The sequence below is a fragment of the Protopterus annectens genome, chromosome 10.part0, assembly GCF_019279795.1.
Source record: "Protopterus annectens isolate FY-2018-M chromosome 10.part0, PAN1.0, whole genome shotgun sequence".
Lineage (NCBI taxonomy): Eukaryota > Metazoa > Chordata > Ceratodontiformes > Protopteridae > Protopterus > Protopterus annectens.
In genome coordinates, this window is record NC_056744.1 from 725,524,485 (window position 1) to 725,542,362 (window position 17,878).

A 17,878-nucleotide genomic window follows, 5' to 3' on the forward strand; every position below is an offset into this window, starting at 1 on the left:
TGTGTTTATGTGCAGTAAATAACTTGAACCCATCACAGTTGCCTCAGTGTCTCATTTGAATACAAGAGACATGCGACATAGCTGTTATAGCAGCTCACTTGCATCTCCAGGTCTTCAGGCATACAGAGTTTTCCTGTACCTAGATGACTGCTTCTAGCTTCTCCCATGATGGAATGTCTCATAGAAACCAGAGACTAGCTGCTAAGGCTGTGTCTGTCCTTGGGAATTTCTATAAACTTCCAGAAGTCAAGTCTTCAACCACCTCATAGAATTTGCTTCATAGCCTGTCAGTTAGACACTATTGCAATATACAGTATACTGTAGAATAGTGTCCCTCCTGATCGACAGAATTAAGACTTTCTTATGGTTCTGGGACTAATGCCACTGTTAATAACATATCAGAGTACTACAATGGCTTCTACAAGTGCAGTGGTCTCAGCTTCTACATCCTGTCTACAGACCCATTCTAATAGCTAATACTTGCAGGAAATATTTGCAGTGGTGGCCAAACTCCCCTCTTATCCATTCAGGCAAGCCTTTTCTCCATCTACCTCATCCTCCATAGTGTGTGTGTGTGTGTGTGTGTGTGTGTGTGTGTGTGTGTGTGTGTGTGTGTGTGTGTCTCTCTGTCTGTCTGTATGTGGCATTACAACAAGAGGATCGTCCAAGGTTTGTAGACTCCCAATAAGGCTGATATTCACACAAATGACCTAGAGATGCAGATGGTTCTCCTAGTGTTGCTGGAATTTTAAGACTGCCTTCCTATGCAAGTTATCTCTGTCCAAATGGACAACATGACGAAAGTTTGGTACATCAACAAACAAGGAGGAAATGGATCATACCCTTTATATTGGTAAGTAGTGAGTGTCTGGCAGTGGGTGATGGCCTCACACCATTTTCTCATAGCTCTTAATTGTCTTTTGGATAGGCTCAGCAGATCCCTTCTGATGCCTCACAAGTAGCCCGTCAGTCTAGCGATAGCAAAACATGTCTTCAGTCAGTGGAGCTTTCCCTGCTTGCAACCTTTTTCCTCCCTGGTCAACATGAAATGCAGCAGGTACTTTGCCATGATCCCACCACCATTACTGAGGGATGCTGTAACCCATCAGTGGCCTTTTGGTTTTTGTTTTTGTTTGTTTTTTTTTATGTCTTCTCACCTTTACCCTTGATCTACAGGTGTTTTTAAAGATAAGTAATCAAGTGCAATGTCTCTGGCATCCTCATAGCTCTCTTTCTTGTCCAGATGGATTGTTTCCCCTTCTTAGGCCTTATCTCAGGGAATCCCTCCCTGAAGATATTAGATCCAGTGCAGGATCTCTTTTTGTACCCCTTCAGGAAGTCTCACCTGGATATTTCCAGCCTACTAACTGCTTTTTTTTCCAATTCCATTAATGGCCAGTGATGTTATCTCTCTCTTCTGAGGTGATGAGGATCCTAACAGACTCTCAGAAAGAATCTGCCTATAGACTTTACTGTGGCAAGTGAAAATATTTTGTTATCTGGGCCTCTTCTCAGAACACAGATCCTTTCTTGGCTCCAATTCCAGACATCCTTCAGTTTCTAGTGCATATTTTGAGTCCTACTGTAGTTTTTCCATTGTGAAAGTTCAGCTAACAGATATCTCTGATTTTCATGCAGGGCACCAGGAATCTTCCTATATATCACACAAGCTTTGTAAAGCCTTTCTCAAAGGAATGTTGGTATTTAGGTCTCCAGTAAGAGAACCTGTTTCCCCATGGGATTTAAAGGTCATTCTGGCAGTGCTGACAAAGCCACTATTCAGATCTGCTTTTTCAGTTCCACTGAAGTTCCTTTCTTGAAAAACATTTTTGATTGTTAACCCCTCTGCTAGAAGAACAGTTTCTTCTTCTGCCTCCTACTTATTTTTTCATAAGCACAGAGTGTCACTCTGTACAAACCTGTTGTTTCTTCCTAAAGTAGCTTCTGAAATGACCATGATGTAACCCACACATTTACTAGTGTTCTTTCACAATCATTCTAACATGGGAGAGTACATTCTCCATACTTTTGATGTACATAGATGTTTAAGAATGTTCTTCATATTGATCACTGCTGCAGTGACATAAACTGTATGGGTTGTATCCTGCATTGGTAGAAAGTACAATTTATTGTATTACTACACAGTTATATTTTTAATTGCATAATAGTTACTTATTTTTTGAAGGATGTAGCCTTCAATATGCATGTCTTTATGAGGGTTTTATGGGACTTGAAAATTAAGGAAGGTTTATAACACTGGCTTTACATAGGAGCCTCACGCATCAAGTAGGTTTTGAAGGAATGCTGGCTCCACACCAGTGCTGGTCTTTGTAGGAATTGAGGCACAACTGGTGAAATTTCCGACTGAGAATAAAGATACATAAGATGGATAAAAGTCAGTTTTACTGTTACAGCCTTGGAGATCTACTGAAATATCAAGTATGCTATTATACATCTGTCCTTTATCTTCTTATGCACTACTTAATTAACCATCCTTAGAACCCATTAAAATAGGTAAAAAGGCCTTCATCTATAGGACTGAATAATTCCTTGCCTTCTATGATCCTTGAGGCCTCTGGCCTACTCGATTTCATAATTAGCTCAGAGTTTTTCTTGACTCTAATAGTTAAATATGACCATGATTTCAATTAAACAACCACATATAAACTATTAATGTACTGATTATGAAAGTCCTGTATATATTTGCATTATTGTGTATAATGTTTTTTCGTATTGTAACTGCTATTCCCGCAGCTGTTTGTTTATCCTTGTTTAACTTGTTTTTGTTTTCTTATTATGTATGCTCTGGTTTTGTTATTTTCTTTGCAGATTTTGCATTGTGTATGCTTGCTTCTCTTTTGTGCTTAGAACATGTCTAAATTTGGTCCCCGTGCCATGTTTAGTGCCAGATTTTCAAAAGAATAAATTCAGTTCATTGGTTTCCTTTAGAGGATTAGATGAATCTTCCACTCGGCTGCCTTTGACTAATGACATACTGCTTTTAATTTTTTGTAGTAGACTCACTGGAACTTATCTGTTCTCTTTGCAAGAGATGACTAGAAGAGTGATAGATGTGCCCAAGTTGATGTAAAATTCAAGAGCACATTACAGTAGTACCAGTCAGTGTAGGTAAAACAGCAGTGATCATTGTGTGCCAACAAATGGAGTTCCACCTTAACCTCTCATGTTTTAAGCCTTCACATGCTATTTGCTGTCACCTGAACACGTATTTATGTTTTTGAGTGTGACTAAACTTAAATACAGAGCCCTAATTAGTGTGTGTATGTATATATATATATATATATATATATATATATATATATATATATATATATATATATATGGGGGCTCTATTGTCAGCAGGTCTGGAAGGCTTGCCCTTCCTGTAAAAATATTACTTTATTGAGCTGTCCATTTTCTACATTTAGCATAAAAAGCTGTGTGAACAGGCAGCCATTAGCAATTATTTGAGACCTGAGAAAACTGTACTTAAATTCATGTAACAGCTCCATTGGATGGCTAGTATCCAGATAAAATGTGCACAGCTGTTTATTGTGTATAGACAGACATGCATACAGATAGATAACTATTGTAGTAACTTTATTCATCATGCAATAGAAAACCAGTTTGAAAGCCAGCTTAAGAGATTTTAAAATGCGGGCTTATTTACTGGGGCAAAATGCTTCTCTTCAGCTTTGGGAACGACATAAATTAGGATCCATATATCTCATGTGCATGTCTTTCACAAAGTAAACATTTTAAGTATTGAATGTAGGAAAACAGCTCAGCTTACTTTGTTCTACCAGTCGACATTGTTAAGCAGTTCAGACCTTACAGAAAACCACAGTTTATTCTAGTCCTGTCAGATTTCAGAAGAATTTTTTACCCAGGTAATTCACTTTCTGTATACAGGAGAACAACATCTCAAACACAAGTTAGCAATTTCTTCAGCAAAACATGCAGAAATACCTTCAAGTAAGTAGGTTCCTTTTCAGTCCATGAGGTCACTTCCTAAACCTCTCCCTTATGAATTTCTCATACTTTAGAAGCAGTAATTATTTTGTTCTCTGAATTTAGGTTACTCAACGACAGATTACATGGATCTCTCTGTGCCTAGAGATAAACATTGTACTTTATCTCTCATAGACCTATCCTTAAAGGTAACACCAAATTTACTATAATTGCTGCATTGATATGTGTTGAGATAACATTTTATTTAGATCCAGTTCCAGATATTTAACACTTCCTCCTCAAAGATTATGTTCAAAGCTTTAGTGATCTAAGCTAAAATAAATAAATAATGGAAGAAAGGACAAAAGAAAATACTGTAGTTATTGCTGTTTGAGTTCAGTTACAGTACTGCTATTCCAAAGAAGAGCCGTGATTTCTTCCTTTCTTTTTCTTCTTGCAAGTGGCACTTAGCTGCCCATAGTTTAGCTTGGGACAGTCTCCATGTTGTTAGACATTACTTCTGTGACGTTAACTTCCAGCTGTGGTTGAATGTCATTACAGTCTCAGAAGAAGCGAACAAACCAGTTTTGACAGTGTACTGCTGAAGCTGGTTTTCCTAATAATTCATCAGAAATCTTTGACAAGTTTGAAAACAGTAGAAGACCATAGAAAAACTCTTGTGGCATGTGTTTGAATTGGGTGCTGCTGTCATTTTAGCCATTCCACTGTCTTGCATACAAAAGCAAACCATGGATGTATTAGTGAATCATGAGCAGTGTTGCGCTAGATGTTCTTCGTGTTTCACTGTTGCAGTCATTACATTTGGGTATTCTGCTGGCAGGTTGCCCTCAGTCGGCCTGAATTCCAAAGTCTTGGGTCCTGTGTCGGTTGCTGTCTTCTCTTCCATGACGTCAGGTCGTCAGAGGTATAAAACATGCAGCTGACGCCATTTTCTTTAGTCTTTCTTGCCACGTGGTGCCTGAAGCAGAAGCATTTTGCAAGTGCCGGTCGGCCGACTACTGAAATATTCGTGTTTGAGTTTCAGAACCGAAGTCTTCACTAAAGCTAAGTACCCCGTTGGGGAAACTTTTTTCTTGCTTTTTACTGATGTCAGAAAAAGTTAATAATTGTATTACTTATGGAAAGCAAATACCTCATAAGGATTTCCATTTGTACTGTATTCCTTGCCTAGGCCCTCATCACAATGTGCCTGGCTGTTGGTTTTGTGCTAGATTTAACCAACGCACTATTAAGCGTCGGTATATTTTCGCATCAAAGTATTTTGGAAACAGATTTAACTACCCAGAAATTCGTCGGATAGCAATCCGACTACCGGACTACATAAAAAACACAAAAAAGGACAGAAAAAGCAGTCGAGATCCAAAACCAACGACGAGCTTCTCCTAAGCCAGTCACCGGTTCACCGGTACTCAGGGAGCCGCTTTCGGAGCCCCTGATATCCGCTACCTTTGAGTCGCAGGCCTCTACCGACACCCATGTGGAGTCCAGCATGCCGTAAGATACTCAAGGTATTGGACCGATGGATGTATCTCCCTCAGATGGTACCGGAGCCACTGAGCAGGCACCGGTTTCTGAGGGTGTTTTCAGACCTCAACATTTGTATATCAAACCAACGACAGCTGCAAAACCAAAAACAAAAGCAATTTCTAAAACTAAAAAACTGACGCATGAGCCACGTGCACAGGCCTCTATGCCTAAAAAACAGATGATTAAAATGGCTGAAGACCTTATTACCTTGATCAGGGGCACCCATCCCCCTCCAGATAAGAGGCCTAGGCAAGACACTGACTATGAATCTTCAGGTCAGGTTTCTATTTCTTCTGATTTCTCTTCTGATCACGAATTATCTATTCCTCCCTATGAGGATTCTGATGCTGAGGAATCTATTCCGTCTGCGTCTCCACCTGAGGATTATTCATTTGGAGAAACATTGCATACTTTGAGGGAGCATTTTAACTGGGAGAGTCAATACTTCTCAGAATCAAAAAAGAGGCTCAGGGATTTCCTTCTTCTCCTTCTCCCTCAACACAGGCCTTTAGCCATTCCCCCTGTCCTAGACATTGTGGATTATGTGTTTTCGGAGTCTAGCTTGACCCCTGACTCCTTACCTCTTGCTCCCAGTAAGCCTGACAGATATTACAGGGTCCCTGACTCACATAAATTTTTATTTAGAAACCCTGCTGCTGATCCTGAAACTATTTCACAGGGTCCTAAGGGAGTTAAGGCCTCGACAGCAAAAAATCCTACCCCCTCTGACAGAGATTCAAGGGCACTGGACAGATGGGGAAGAAGGTTTATACATCTGCAACCTTGGCAATCAGGGCCTTAAATTGTTAATTTCATATGCTTAAGTACCAACAACATGTTATGGGATTGCTGAAACAGAAAATTATGTTGATTTCAGAATGTGCAGAAAATAAAGAATTGCAGGAATTATTGCATGCAGCTGAACAAGTAGGAAAGCATACTTTGCAATGTGGGTTTGATTCCTTAGAGGCCTCCTGCAGGGCCGCAGTTACTGGATCTGTGATTAGGAGGCATGCCTGGTTAAAGGAACAAAATTTGCCTGATCATGTTAAAGCTAAACTGCTAGATGTACCTTTACAGCATGATTCTTTGTTTGGTATTAAGGCAGAAGAGGTTTTAAAGAAAATGGAAGACAAAGCTAAGTCTATGCAAACTGTTAAAGACTTTCTACAAGTGCAGCCACCAAGATTCAGTAGACACTGACCTACAAAAAATTGGTCCTTTCCAGTATCAGACAGAGACCAAAGAGGCAAATCCAGACACCAGGCGCAAGATTCATACAGGTCAAAGCAATGGGGCGCTTCCACCTCCAAATCTAGAGGAGATAAAGCGCAAATCTACAGAAAGCAATCCCAATGACTTCCCTCTGCCTATACCAAGCACTTATCTTTTAGCAGCACCCATGGGGGGAAAATTAGCACTTTTTGCTCAAAATTGACAGTTAATAACCCAGGACAAGTGGGTACTAAACATTGTATCACAGGGATGCAGATTCCATTTCCACACTCTGCCAATGGCAAATGGTTGGCCAAATCTGCCAAAAAATCAATGGGCAGAGGCTCAGTACCAGGTTATGTCCCTCATGGATATGGGGGCCATTCAGATAGTACCAGAACAGGAAAAAGGACAAGGTTTTTACTCGAGACTGTTCTTGGTACCCAGAAAGGACAAGACCTGGCGGCAAATACTGGATTTATCGATTTTGAACACATACCTGGACATTCCAAAATTCAAAATGCTGACTTTGCAGCAGCTTCTGCCCATGCTGGGCAAGAATGCGTGGCTGGTGACATTTGACTTAAAAGAGGCATACCTGCATGTCCCAATAAGACAATCGTGCAGAAGATACCTCAGATTCAAGGCTGGCTTAATGCATTACCAATTCTCTGCACTGACCCTTGGCTTATCTACTGCGCCCAGGGTCTTTACAAAATGCCTGGCACTAGTAATTGCATTTTGCAGACAAAGACGTATACAACTATATCCTTACTTAGACGACTGTCTCATTCAAGCAGAGAACAAGGACATTCTTCTTCGACATATGGCGTTTGTGAAAAGGCTTCTAATATGCCTAGGGTACACAATAAACGAAAATAAATCACAACTGGTACCCTGTCAACAGATAACATTCCTGGGTCCAAGTTTGAATACAACTGACCAGATGGCTTACCTCATGCCAGACAAGCAAAGGCAACTGACTACTTACTTCAAACTGATGGCAACAAAGACCCAGTTATCTGCAAGACAAACTCTGCAGGCTCTGGGCTTAATGGCATCCTGCATCCTACTGATTCCATATGCAAGACTGCATATGAGGAAACTTCACTGGTACCTGAAAAGTTTATGGAGTCAGCATTCTCACAGTCTGGAAGCAATGATTCCTCTCATTCCCTGCCTACAACAGGCGTTTCTATGGTGGGCAAAGACATGTCACCAAAACATGGGACAGCCCTTCACTCTCCCCCCTGCCAGCCAAACCTTAACAACAGATGCATCAGATTATGCCTGGGGAGCCCACATGGCAGGAAGATGCATTCAGGGCATATAGACCCCAAAACAAATGCATCTGCATATCAACTAGAAAGAGATGCTAGCTGTTCAAAATGCCCTAACAGCCTTCAAGGACTTGTTTCATCCAGGACATCTACTGATAAAGACGGACAACACCACAGTCATGTGGTATATAAACAAGCAAGGAGGCACACATTCATACCCCCTTTACAGATTAGCCATGGCACTGTGGGACACAGCTTTGACCTACCAAATACATCTTCAAGCTCAATTCCTGCCAGGAAAACAAAATAAACTGGAAGATGATTTAAGTAGAAACCTTATGGATCATCACGAGTGGAAACTAAATCCACAAGTTTTAAGCATGATAACACAGAAATGGGGGAACCCAGACATAGATATATTTGCCTCTCCTCAAAATTATCAATTGAAAAGATTCTGCACAAGGACTTATCACAGACAAGCATGGAAAGTGGACGCCGTATCCTTCGGTTGGAAAAACCTATCAGTTTATGCCTTTCCTCCTCTGCCTCTTCTCCCCAAGGTCCTCCTAAAGGTCAGACAAGAGAAACCAAAGATGATACTAATTGCCCCGGACTGGACCCGCCAGTACTGGTACCCAATCCTAAGGAACTTGTCTCAATACCCAGCTTGGACCTTACCTCAAAGACCTCAACTACTGTCCCAGCAAAACAATCAGATCCTGCACAATCAACTACACACACGGAACCTGGCAGCATGGCTGATCATGTAGTTATGCAAACAACACCTCTCAGTAAAGCTGTGATGGATGTCATTTTGGAAGCCAGAAGGCCTAGTACTAGAAAACTTATGCTGACAAATGGAAGAGATTATGTGCTTGGGATCAAGCACAAGGAACTGATACAGCAGAACCAAATATTCCTCAGATATTACAATACTTAACTGAGATGCTTGACAAAGTCCTTTCTTTCTCATCAATCAAAATCCATGCCTCTGCTATTTCGGCTCATTACAATATAGAGCCACCAATCTTTTCTCATCCTTTACTAAAGCACTATCTTAGAGGAGCCAAAAATGTAAGGCCTCCTAGAATATCACCATTACCTGCATAGGACCTCAATTATGTGTTGGAAAAGCTCACCCTGCCTCCATTTGAACCAGCTGCTACCGCTGATATAAAGTTCTTATCATGGAAAACAACTCTGCTACTAGCAATTACTTCAGCAAGAAGAGTTTCAGAGCTACAGGCCCTCATGGCTGTAGAGCCTTTTATCATATTTTACCCAGACAGGGTGTCTCTGAGAACAAATCCTACTTTTATGCCTAAGGTGGCTTCCAGTGTGGCTCTTAATCAAACAATTCATCTGCCAACTTCTTATCCAAATCCGCAGAACAAAGGGGAGAGAATTCTGCATTCCTTGGACGTACACAGACAGCTAAGATTCTACTTGAGCAGGACTAAAGCTCTAAGAAAAACTGAACAATTACTAGTGTCATATGCTGCAGGATCAGAAGGACAGGCTATTTCAAAGCAGACAATTTCAAAGTGGATAAGCCACTGCATCCGTTTCTGCTACTTACACCATGGTGAACCTGTGCCAAAGGGCATTAGGTCTCATTCCACCAGAGCTGCAGCTACTTCAGCAGCCTTTCTCAGTGGAGTAGCAACCAAAGACATTCTAGAGGCTGCTACTTGGAGTTCTGTTCACACCTTCACAAAGCATTATCATTTGCCTCTCTACTCTAAGTCCAGGGCAGGCGTTGCCACTGCAGTGCTGTAGGGCCTTACAGCTGCACATAAAGCTGTTTAGCTCCAGCCTCCCAACCATAACGTTGGGATTCTACCCAAATGTAATGACTGCAACAGTGAAACATGAAGAACATAGTACAGTTGTGTACACTTACCATAAATGTAGATGTTCGAGTGTATTCACTGTTGCAGTCCAGGTTACCCCCCCCCCTTCCATCCCCCTGTCGTTCTGCAGTTTATCTTTTCTTCTCTATCTTCTACAACCTATGTGGTGTATTTGCTTGTAGATGAAGGTAAAGTTTATATTGATGCATGTTTATATATACATACATATATATATATATATATATATATATACACATATATATATATATATATATATATATATATATATATATATATACACACATATTTTGGCAAACTATTTGAAGACACCTGACATCGGGGGCAATAAAAACTAAAGAAAATGGTGTCGGCTCCATGTTTTATACCCCTGACAACCTGACATCATGGAAGAGAAGACAGCAACCGACGCAGGACCCAAGACTTTGGAATTCAGGCTGACTGAGGGCAACCTGCCAGCAGATTACCCAAATGTAATGACTCCAACAGTGAATAAGTTACTATTACTAGTTACTTTTAAGTAAAAGTGGTATATTACTATTACTAATTACTTTTCTGTAAAAGTAATATATTACTATTACTCATTACTAACTAAAGTAACATGTTACTGTGTGGAGATACTATAAGTATAGTTTATCAATTCTCATATTCAGATGTAGTTACACAGTAGTAGTGTGTGAGGAATACATGCTTAGTACACATGAATATGAGTATATTATTAAAGTAAATAGCAAATAAATAAATAAGTAAACAAGTTAGCAAGTAAGTAAAAACACACATTTTTATTATTTTCTTTTGGTAATGACAGCAAGGAAGGTAACTACATTATCTGTTTCAGCCAGCAACTTGTAGTTTATTGGTCGTTTTGGGCCAGTTCCTAGCTTCTTTCAGCCCCCTGATATAAAACACGCTGAACGCGCGTTTTTTAGCTTGTACCTACTCAGCACAGATCCTCGTGGTGGCCAGCAGGGTAATCCAAGCTTCAGAGAGCTAAAAAAGCGACTTTACCTGATTTAAGTATATTTTTTGTGGCTTTCCACTTCTATTTATCTAGCAACTGTATTTCGCCTGCTTGCTGATGCATTGTTATTGTTTATTCTGCATTTATTCTGTTATTGCACTTGTTTCTCAGTTTGTTACTTTTAAAATCTGTAACTGTTGCAAATTGTTTGTGTAGGCTGTGATAGCCGATTTATAGCATTTATAAGTGTTTACTGTATCTGTTTCTGCTTGTTTTCTGAAAATAAATAAATAAATAAATAAATATCTCTTGTTTTCCCGCCTTACTGAGCTAGAATAGTCCAGTTTCAGAGCTTGCTGATCCCTGGGCTTGTTTGCAGTTCCTGTTACTGATTCTTTACCTAATTTGGAAGAGAGGAAGTTCCCTTGCTTACCAGTGGGAGTGGGAAACATTGAGCTGCCTGTTGGTCCAGTTTTGTGAGGTTTCAGCCAGCAACTTGTAGTTTATTGGTCGTTTTGGGCCAGTTCCTAGCTTTTTCAGCCCCCTGATATAAAACACGCTGAACGCGCGTTTTTTAGCTTGTACCTACTCAGCACAGATCCTCGTGGTGGCCAGCAGGGTAATCCAAGCTTCAGAGAGCTAAAAAAGCGACTTTACCTGATTTAAGTATATTTTTTGTGGCTTTCCACTTCTATTTATCTAGCAACTGTATTTCGCCTGCTTGCTGATACATTGTTATTGTTTATTCTGCATTTATTCTGTTATTGCACTTGTTTCTCAGTTTGTTACTTTTAAAATCTGTAACTGTTGCAAATTGTTTGTGTAGGCTGTGATAGCCGATTTATAGCATTTATAAGTGTTTACTGTATCTGTTTCTGCTTGTTTTCTGGAAAAAAAAAAAAATCTCTTGTTTTCCTGCCTTACTGAGCTAGAATAGTCCAGTTTCAGAGCTTGCTGATCCCTGGGCTTGTTTGCAGTTCCTGTTACTGATTCTTTACCTAATTTGGAAGAGAGGAAGTTCCCTTGCTTGCCAGTGGGAGTGGGAAGCATTGAGCTGCCTGTTGGTCCAGTTTTGTGAGGTTTCAGCCAGCAACTTGTAGTTTATTGGTCGTTTTGGGCCAGTTCCTAGCTTCTTTCAGCCCCCTGATATAAAACACGCTGAACGCGCGTTTTTTAGCTTGTACCTACTCAGCACAGATCCTCGTGGTGGCCAGCAGGGTAATCCAAGCTTCAGAGAGCTAAAAAAGCGACTTTACCTGATTTAAGTATATTTTTTGTGGCTTTCCACTTCTATTTATCTAGCAACTGTATTTCGCCTGCTTGCTGATACATTGTTATTGTTTATTCTGCATTTATTCTGTTATTGCACTTGTTTCTCAGTTTGTTACTTTTAAAATCTGTAACTGTTGCAAATTGTTTGTATAGGCTGTGATAGCCGATTTATAGCATTTATAAGTGTTTACTGTATCTGTTTCTGCTTGTTTTCTGAAAAAAAAAAAAAAAAAATATCTCTTGTTTTCCCGCCTTACTGAGCTAGAATAGTCCAGTTTCAGAGCTTGCTGATCCCTGGGCTTGTTTGCAGTTCCTGTTACTGATTCTTTACCTAATTTGGAAGAGAGGAAGTTCCCTTGCTTACCAGTGGGAGTGGGAAGCATTGAGCTGCCTGTTGGTCCAGTTTTGTGAGGTTTCAGCCAGCAATTTGTAGTTTATTGGTCGTTTTGGGCCAGTTCCTAGCTTCTTTCAGCCCCCTGATATAAAACACACTGAACGCGCGTTTTTTAGCTTGTACCTACTCAGCACAGATCCTCGTGGTGGCCAGCAGGGTAATCCAAGCTTCAGAGAGCTAAAAAAGCGACTTTACCTGATTTAAGTATATTTTTTGTGGCTTTCCACTTCTATTTATCTAGCAACTGTATTTCGCCTGCTTGCTGATACATTGTTATTGTTTATTCTGCATTTATTCTGTTATTGCACTTGTTTCTCAGTTTGTTACTTTTAAAATCTGTAACTGTTGCAAATTGTTTGTGTAGGCTGTGATAGCCGATTTATAGCATTTATAAGTGTTTACTGTATCTGTTTCTGCTTGTTTTCTGAAAAAAAAAAAAAAAAAAAATCTCTTGTTTTCCCGCCTTACTGAGCTAGAATAGTCCAGTTTCAGAGCTTGCTGATCCCTGGGCTTGTTTGCAGTTCCTGTTACTGATTCTTTACCTAATTTGGAAGAGAGGAAGTTCCCTTGCTTACCAGTGGGAGTGGGAAGCATTGAGCTGCCTGTTGGTCCAGTTTTGTGAGGTTTCAGCCAGCAACTTGTAGTTTATTGGTCGTTTTGGGCCAGTTCCTAGCTTCTTTCAGCCCCCTGATATAAAACACGCTGAACGCGCGTTAGCGCAATTTAGCGCGATTTAGTGCGGAGCTGCTACCGTTGCACACTAGGGCAGCGCCGGTTAAGCAGATTTAAACTATTAGGGCTACCTAAAGTCCACTCTTCAAATTTTCCCTTAAAACTACCTTCCTCGAACTATACTACTGATCTGATCAGCATATCCTATAACTAAAAAGATCATCTCTACCTAACTCCGAGTAGCCTATTCTGTATCTGTCAAACCTAGCACTTGCTCCTACAGTACTTATCACCGAGATACAGCATTCTTGTTATGGATAGTACCCCAAAAAGGCGAAACCCCATTTCTCGGACACCCACATCCCCCGGAATCTCTTTTTAAAGTTTTTTTTGTCTATTCCTTCTAGCATGTCGAGGGATCAGTTGCTAGTATCCTCTCCTGCTCAGCTGGTGAACCTGGGAATATTGAGGCAATGTTACAATTGCCTCATGTACACAGACAACCCTCTCCTCCTCCCACAAAACACAAATACATGCGAGAGATGCAACTATACGGCCAAACTGGAGGCTGAGCTCTCTCAACTTAGGACTGGCAAGACCAGACAGGAGGAGAAGGTTACCACACACACTATAGACCCAGTCTCACATAGTACCATCACAACCTCAAATCATACACATAAACACACAAAGACATACTCGGAGGCTCTGATCAGAAATCTACCAAAACAGCAGAGGCCACCAAAGCAGACACCCAAACAACCACCACCTCAGAACACAACACCTGCAACACATAGACCTCACAGTCAGTGTGTCAAACAGTCACAGCCCTTAAGGCCAAACACAATGCCAGACACACTAGTCATTGGTGATTCCATAGTCAGACACACTGACGTCCCGCTCACCAGACTGAGTAAGGAGAGAGTTACAGTAAGCTGCCTGTCGGGCGCTAGAATCCGCCACATAACGCAAGCACTCAGGTCTCTCAACAGCAGGTACAAATACGACTCAGTCATTGTCCACGCTGGTGTAAACGACCTGAGACGTACCTCCTTGGACTACATGAAAAGAGACATTGAGGAGCTCTCTGATTATGTAGCCCAGGCAGGTATGACCCTGACCTTGAGCAGTATCCTACCTTCACCAAGAATGATGCCACAATACAGAGATAAGATGATCAACTTTAACAATTGGCTTAAACTCTGGTGTCATTCAAAGGGGATCCAATGTCTGTCTGCCTGGGATGACATGCTGGACAAGCCACGCTGCTTCAAGGGATGGCTTGCACCTGTCACCCTGGGATTCGGATATTGGAAAGGCTCTTGCCACCCCATAGTGCCTTTTTAGGCAAGGCTCAAATTCTAAACCTACCACCCTAGAACACAAAAAGGAAAAAACTAAGGGTAATGCTGCTCAATGCCAGAAGTCTAAATCTCAAAATGCACGCACTCGAGGCCCTTCTCAGTATGGAGAACATCGATGTCTGTGCTGTGACAGAAACCTGGTTCAAGGCTCCTGAGAGCACCCCAGCACTAACAGGTTTTACCTCATACCATGCGTTCCGCCCCAAAATCTGGACAATACCAAGAAAGGAGGGGGGGTATCCATATTCATCAAGGACACCCACACCTCAAGACTGGTGGCAATGCATGATGCATCGGAGACCATCCAGGTGCAATTAACCATAGGCAAGACTGCTCTGCAAATTGTAGCATGTTACAGGCCACCCTCACAAACTCAGGAACCTCACATGGCTTTCCTGAAAACACTGGAGGGGATAAATGTATCTCCAAACACCATCATACTAGGTGACTTCAATTACCCTAATATAGACTGGGAACACTACCAAGCCCAAACACCCTAGCCCAAAAGTTCCTGGAATTCATAAACTCAAATGCCATGGAACAACTAGTCACCATCCCCACAAGAGGAGAAAACATACTTGATCTCATCATCACGAACATGGGAGCACAATGTTCAACACCGGAAGTATACCCCTCACTGGTGAGATCAGATCACAAACTAATCTTGCTGGAGGTCCTCTTCCCACCCCCACCTGAAATAAAAAAGACCACAGTAAAAAACTTCTCGAAAGCCGACTTCACACTTCTAAAGACTAGTGTGGTCTCCTTTAAGGCCCCGAGCGGATAACAGTACTCAAGCCGCTGAATCACTTACAAATGCCTTCTACCAGCACCTGCAGCACTGCATGGATAAGGCAATCCCAAGCAAAACCAAGACTCTTTGTACCAAGGGCAAGCGTCCAGTCTGGTGGACCCCAGCCATAAACAAACTCTACAACAAAAGGAGGAAGCTACTACAAGATAGAGCAAAATCCTTAAAAGGTAAGACACCCTTGATCACTATAAGTAAAAAACTAAGAGCTCTCATAAAATCATCCAAAGCAAATTTTGAGAGAAAAATAGCTAAAGACTCAAAGGACAATCATAAGGCCTTCTTTAGCTATGTTAGAAACCTGGGAGGAAACTCCCAGATATGCTCAGAACTAGTTCAAAATGATGTGAAGATTACTGATCCTACAGACATTGCCAACATACTGGCTGACAGGTTCAGTGCAAACTTCTCCCCCAAAAGGAGAGATATCTATACCAAATGGTTGCAGCCCCCAAACATCTCAAACGCCCAAGTGAGAACTGCTCTCTCCAAAGCAAAAAACACAGCATCCATGGGACCTGATGGTGTCCCAGGCTGTGTGCTCCACGAACTCAACAAGGAATTAAACCCACAGCTAGGACAGCTGTTTAATCATAGTCTCACCTCTGGATCGCATCCAGGAGTGGCGCACTGTGACTGTGGTCCCACTTCACAAAGGCGGTGCCTCCACAGACCCTGGAAATTACCGGCCCATTAGCTTGACAAGCCTTATCTGCAAAGCTATGGAGAGGATCATAATGGATCTCATAAATAAAGACATAGGGAATTTGCAGACTTTGGATCCAACCCAGTTTGGCTTTGTCAAAGGCAGATCATGCCTTTTAAACTTGGTTGACTTTTTCGAAACAGTCACCAAAGCCATTGATGAGGGAAAGGCAGTCCATACAGCCTACCTCGATCTGGCGAAGGCCTTCGATACAATACCACACTCGGGTATCATTAAAAAACTCGTCAGCTTAAATGTTAACCCATACATCACAAGATGGGTTGCAAACTGGCTGAGTGACAGAACCCACAGGGTCAGAGTTGCTGGCGCCATGTCAGACTCAAAGCCTGTCACAAGTGGTGTCCCACAGGGCTCAGTCCTGGGCCCACTCTTGTTTGGCATCTACTTTTCCGAAGTACAAGCAAACACAGGAGGGTTATGGCTGACAAAGTTTGCAGATGACTGCAAACTGGGCCAAGTCGAAAAACACATCTGACACAGATATCCTTCAGAAGGGTCTCACAGAAACGGATGACTGGTGCCAGAGCCATGGCCTAAAGTTAAATGCCAAAAATGCATAGTCATACCCTTCGGGAAAAACAAGGTTACCCCTAGCTACCATATAGGTGGTAATCCTCTGAGCACAGAAGAAGTTATCAGGGACCTGGGGACCCAGGTTGACAGTAGCCTGTCATTCGACACCCATGTAGCTAAAGTAGTTAGGAAGACCTTCTACATTGCCCACCTCATCATGAAGGGATTCACATCTAGATCAAGGGAGGTCATAGTCTCCCTATACTCATCACTCATCAGACCAATGATTGAGTACAATGCCCCATTCGAATGCATCTGACCCGACACTTGCAGCAGCTGGAGAGGCCACAAAGTTCCTCACCAAAAGGATAAAGGGTCTCAAAATCTGTCCTATGCTGCCCGACTGAAAGAACTCCAGCTCTATTCAGTCGCCACCGCTTGCTCAGAGGTGACCTTTGCCTGACATACAAGGCCATGTCAAACCCAGAGTTGATGAATATGCTTCACCTCAAAAAATCTAGATCCGTCAGAGCCACAAGGGCGGGAGACTTAAACCTCGACACGGCTATAAATAGGACGTGCTGGAGGGATAGATTCATCACCCAAAGACTCCCTATGCTGTGGAACAAAATCCCGGTATATGTGAGGCAGAGCACCTCGCTGGCCTTGTTCAAGAGAAATCTTGGCCAATGGATGGGAGATCGCAGATATACTCCAGGGATTACCTCAGTGTCACTGCTAGACAGAGGCACAGCAAAATAATGGGTATAGTTCCCCATACAAAAGGGGTGGCTTAAGCCACAAAACTATGGGCTAGGCTTATAAATGCCCTCGTGCAGATAGCCTAGTATGAACCTATGTTTCAGGGACAACCCAGGCATTTAGATAACAAGGCACCATAATTATGCAATATTATACCTGGATAATAAGGCTAAAAGCATTGATATAATTTCAAACAAAAAAAAGGTATAAGGCACATCTGAAGATTTGAGACGTCAACATATACATATGTACCACCATTCATGGCATACTTCCCTGCACCTGCTAAAACATCACAACACAATGTAGCCCATGCCCTGTACAATACCCCAGCTCACTACCTGCCCCATATATAGTACTTTTTTGTCAGTTTACTAAAAGTTGTATAATCCAATGCAGCATATTAATGTAACATAACCAAAAATTACAGAAAAAATGTCAAGACACAGCTTAATTTAAATTCAGGAGAAACTAATGGCTATGTATGATCAGGCAGAATATAACTGAGTCAACATCAGCAAATCAATTACAGAAAAAGTCATG

At 41.6% G+C, this 17,878-nt stretch overlaps 1 protein-coding gene across 5 annotated transcripts in view; it reads left to right on the forward strand.

Annotated features, from left to right (window-relative positions):
* Positions 1-17,878, forward strand: part of ATG4C (autophagy related 4C cysteine peptidase) — a 1,631,044-nt gene that overhangs the window by 1,412,973 nt on the left and 200,193 nt on the right. The window lies entirely within an intron of this gene.